This window comes from Carlito syrichta, unplaced genomic scaffold (genome assembly GCF_000164805.1).
Source record: "Carlito syrichta isolate Samal-C Ts95f unplaced genomic scaffold, Tarsius_syrichta-2.0.1 Scaffold316857, whole genome shotgun sequence".
In the NCBI taxonomy this organism is placed as follows: Eukaryota; Metazoa; Chordata; class Mammalia; order Primates; family Tarsiidae; genus Carlito; species Carlito syrichta.
The window spans coordinates 192,111-197,171 of record NW_007260953.1 but is presented as its reverse complement, the minus strand read 5'-3'; the positions used below and the strand labels follow the sequence as shown (position 1 = coordinate 197,171).

Below are 5,061 nucleotides of genomic sequence, written 5' to 3'. Positions count from 1 at the left end.
TCACCTCAGCCTCCCAAAGGCGCGGGATTACAGGCTGAGCCACCGAGCCCAGCTAAAATTTTTTTGTGTGTGAGTCGGAGTCTTACTCTGTCGCCCAGACTGGAATGCAGTGGCACACTCATGGCCACTGCAGTCTTGACCTGCTGGGCTCTGGCGATCCTTCTACCTCAGTCTTCCAAGTAGCTGGAACTACAGGCGTGCGCTACCACATCCAGCTACTTGGAAGGCTGAGGTGGAAGAATTCCCGGAGCCCATCAAGTCGAGGCTGCAGTGACCATGAGCATGCCACTGCACTCCAGCCTGGACGACAGAGTGAGACTCTGACTCAAAAAAAAAAATTAATAAAGTTTATGAATTCCAGATGGATTCAAGACAAATGTAAAATATAGTTTTAATTTACTGTAAGGCCACTGATATAAAGATGGCATGCCAATTTAGTGGGGAATTTATTTAATATACTAAGATGGACAACTCGCATTAAGGAGGAAAAAGTTACACTTTCTCTCTTATATCACATATAAAAGCAAATACTAATACATGTTTTAAAAATGTTTTTAGAAAACAAAACCTTAAAAGAAAATCTATAACCCTACATATAAAATCTAGAGTAGGGAAGACCTTAACCCAGAGAAAACAACCAAAGGCCCTAAAACAAAGAGAAATATATTTGATTATATAAAAATTTAACATTTTGCATGGCAAAGGTTCCCATAAACAGACAAAAAATTTAGAAAAAAAAACTGCAATTCAGATGACAGATAAGAGTTTGTATGTGGCTACCCGCAGTGGCTCACACCTATAATCCCAACACTTTGGGAGGCCAAGGAGAGAGGACTGCCTGAGACAAGGGGTTCAACACCAGGCTGAGCAATTTGGCGAGATCTCATCTCTACCATAAATCAAGAATAATTAGCCGTGTGTGGTGGTGCACGCCTGTAGTTCCAGCTACTTGGAAGGCTGAGGTGGAAAGATTGCCTAAATCCAGCAGATTGAGGCTCCAGTGGCCGTGAGCATGCCACTGCCCTCCCGTCTAGGCGACAGTGAGATTCCAACTCAAAAAAAAAAAGTTGGTATATATATATACTATAAAGCAAGTTTATACAATAAGACAACCAAAATGAAACAAAGTATGTGAATGAACAAGTCAAAGAAAAAAATCTGATGATCTGTCAACAAAGGAAAATACAATCAAACTCAGCTGTGGTAAGAAATGTAAATAAATTAAAAATGAAGTACCAGGCTGGGCGTGGTCACTCGCATCTATAATCTTAGCACTTTGGGAGGCCAAATTGAGAGGATTGCCTGAGCCCACGGGTTCGAGACCAGCCCAGGCAGCTTGGCAAGACCTCATCTCTACAAAAAATAAAAAAATTAGCCAGGTCTGTGGCACACGCCTGTAATTCCAGCTACATGGAAGGCTGAAGCAGAAGGATCGCCTCCCAGCAGGTCGAGAATGTGGTGGCCGTGAACGTGCCACTGCACTCCAGCGTGGGTGACAGAGTGAGACTCCAACTCAAAAAAAAAATGAAGTGCCATTTTCATTCATCAAACAGGAAAATTTGAGAGAACAAATACTGCTTGATAGAGAAGAGGGAGAATGTGGGTCAAGAGATACTGTCATACACTTCCTGTAAAAATGGGAATTGTTATGGCCTTTTGGGAAAGGAATCTGACAGCCTTTACTAAAAGCAAAAACAAAGGTCTTACAATTGATGTGCAAATATGTTTATATGAGCAAGGAAAAAGTATGAAAGAATAAATTCCAGTTAATATTTGGGGAGGGGAAAAAATAATTTTTTCTGTACGTATATTTGCATTATTTCCACTGTTTGAACTATATTTGTACATACTGTATTTGTTAATATAAAAAGTATCAAGCGAAACAATCTCAATAGATCAAAGTCACATAGGTCTTTCCAGACATAATCTTATGCTAGCTCATCATTTCTTTGAAATGCTCAGATATTCATTCATTCATTCAAAACAAAGTCACACTATGTTGTCGAGGCTGGAGTGCAGTGGCTATTCACAGGTGCAATCATAGTGCACTGCAGCCTCGAGCTCCTCCTGCCATTAGACTCCTGAGTAGTCAGTCAGGATTACAGGCACACGCCAACACGCCCAGCTAAACTTCATTAACAGCTACCACTTATTGAATGTTCATGTGCCAGGTGCTACACTGGCACGTCAATATATTATCTCACTCAATCCCCTCAATTCACTATTAAGGAGGTACCATTACACCCTATTTTTTAGATGAAAAAAGTTAGGACTAAAGATGGTCATTAGCCAGGCTCGGTGGCTCAGCCTGTAATCCCACGCCTTGGGAGGCTGAGGTAAGTGAATTGCCTGAGCCTGTGGGTTCGAGACCCACCTGGGGAACTTGGCGAGACCTCATCTCTACAATAAAGCAAAAAATTAGCCGGACGTGGTAGCGCACGCCTATAGTTCCAGCTACTGGAAGCCTGAGGCATAAGGACTGCCGGAGCCCAGCAGGTCGAGGCTGCGGTGGCCAGGAGCAGCCACTGCACTCCAGTCTGGGCGACAGAGTGAGACTCCAATTCAAAAAAAAAAAAAAGATGGTCATTTCCTAAGCAAAAAACTGGCAAAATAGCCAGTTTTTTAAAGGGCTCGGTAGCTCAGCCTGTAATCCCGCGCCTTGGGAGGCCGAGGTGAGTGAATTGCCTGAGCCCGCAGGTTCGAGAACTGCCTGGGCAACTTGGCGAGACCTCATCTCTACAGTAAATCAAAAAATTAGCCGGGCAAGGGTGCCTGTAGTCCCAGCTACTTGGAAGGCTGAAGCAGAAGGATCGCTGGAGCCCAACAGGTCGAGGATGCAGTGGCCGGGAGCGTGCCACTGCACTCCAGTCTGGGCAACAGAAAGAGTCCAACTCAAAAAAAAAAAAAAAAACCCTCAAAGACTACGAGCAATGTCTTCATGTGCAAGCTTTTCAGTGCCAAGGAACATAATTCAACCAACCAATATGAGCTAAATGACCTACCTAAAATCTCTACCTACTGAGGGCTTTTCTCGGTAACTTCTCTTCATTCTATATGTTCTGAAAAATAATCCTTTTTCCAGAAAAGGCAAATGAAAAATAAGAATGTATGCCTTCTACTTCCCCTTTACCTATAAAGCCCACAATAGGAACACAAAAGACATGTCTTAGTACTGAATGAATACATTTGGGTACTGCACAATCCAGCCCAAGCAGACTCCCTTATTTTTCATATTCCACATAATATTGAAACCTTTTCTTGTTGCCTCACTTTTACAATCTTGGCTTTTTATTTTTACTTTTTAGAGATGAGGTCTCACCAAGTTGCCCAGGCTGGTCTCCAACCCGTGGGTTCAGGCAATCCTCTCAACTCGGCCTCCCAAAGTTCTGAGAGTGCCCGGCCAATCTTGGCTTTTAATCACATTAGTTTTCCTAACACTATTCTGCTGGGATTACAGGTGTGAGCCACCGTGCCTGACCTCCTAACACTATTCTTAAAAGCCTGTGCCACCTTCATCTGTTCATCTCATATGTGCCCCTCTTTTGTACATGCCTTTTTGGAATGTGGGTATAGACTATTTTCAGTGTAATCACATTAGCTTCTTCAGGTACCTCTTCCTTCTTTTTTCCTGCTAAGATCCTTTTTTTTCCCCCAAGTGTTCTGGGTTTATCGGGGGCCAGGAGGCCCTAGAAGATGGTGTTGAGCCTCTTGGTGGTGAAGCGCAGCTTGTGCAGGCAATGCAGGATCCCGTGGAGCAGGAGGAACTTGATCTTGGAGTCGTGGAGCGGCTTGACCGCCGGCCAACGGCACTTGCTGGCTGCAATCTCCTCCACCTTCATGATCTGGATGGAGTAGGTACGGGTGCCGGTGCAGGGCACCCATGTCTCAGCAGCACTGGGTGACAGCACCCACTGTAGTCAGGTCGTGGTACTGGAGGTAACTGTTTTGGGTGCAGCTGCACGAGTCGCAGCACAGCCAAACCCGAAGTTCTTCACCTGCAGGGAAACTTCTTGAACATCTGCCTGCAGTAGATGATCTGATCTTTCCCTGAGGACTTCTTCATCTTCAACTGGGACACAAAGTACCAAAAGCAGGACTTGGCGGCCACGTGGTTGGGGACAAAGATGCGCACATGGTAGAGTGGGGATGTGTGGCACTCTGGGGGTGGGCAGGAAGCGCCCTAGCACCTCGCATTCTTGCAGTGTACCCGAGACCTTCATGGGTGACCTCTCAGCACTCAGGCCACCCGAAAAAGGTACTAGGATTCTTTTAGCTTTCCAGGCCCCTCAAGCCTTCTTCCTCCCAGTCTCCTGATATAGAATAATGTCTACTCTCTGAATTATTTACAATCCACCTCCTTAGAGACTTAACTTCCATGAGCTCTAAAATCTCATGAACTTTTTTTCCCATAATAATGGTCCTATTATTTTCTACTTGTCAACCAATTCTTACCTACTGTAATAGTTTAGGTCCAGAGTAGCAGTTTCTATTTTGCATCACTAACAGGTGATACTACTGTCACTATTTCTTTTAGAGAAATGCGACTTGCAGGTGTCTAGATAACTGACCCCATTCCTCCCCATCCCATCACCATCACTACCATAATTACATTTCCTTGGTCTTGTCTCATTCAATCATTCACAAAGTTGCCAGAGTCAACTTTATAAGCCTCAAATCACATCATGTCACTCTTCTGCTTACAAACCTTCCTTGCTAAACAGTATACGAAATGCCTAACTTTTTTTTTTTGAGTTGGAGTCTCACTCTGTCACCCAGGCTAGAGGGCAGTGGCATGCTCCTGGTCACTGCAGCCTGGACCTGCTGGGCTCAGGCGATCCATCCACCTCAGCCTTCCAAGTAGCTGGAACTATAGGCACAGGCCACATGCCCGGCTAATTTTTTGATTTATTGTAGAGATGAGGTCTCACTAAGTTGCCCAGGCTGGTCTCAAACCCACGGGCTCAGGCAATTTTCTCATCTTGGCCTCCCAAGGTGCTGGGAGCCACCATGCCTGGCTAAAATATAATTTTTTTTTTTTTTTTTTTTTGAGTCGGAGTCTCA

At 44.6% G+C, this 5,061-nt stretch overlaps 1 protein-coding gene and 1 pseudogene across 3 annotated transcripts in view; both read right to left on the bottom strand.

Annotated features, from left to right (window-relative positions):
* Positions 1 to 5,061, bottom strand: part of RBBP5 (RB binding protein 5, histone lysine methyltransferase complex subunit) — a 53,049-nt gene that overhangs the window by 41,659 nt on the left and 6,329 nt on the right. The window lies entirely within an intron of this gene.
* LOC110594637 lies at positions 3,687 to 4,220 on the bottom strand (annotated as a pseudogene).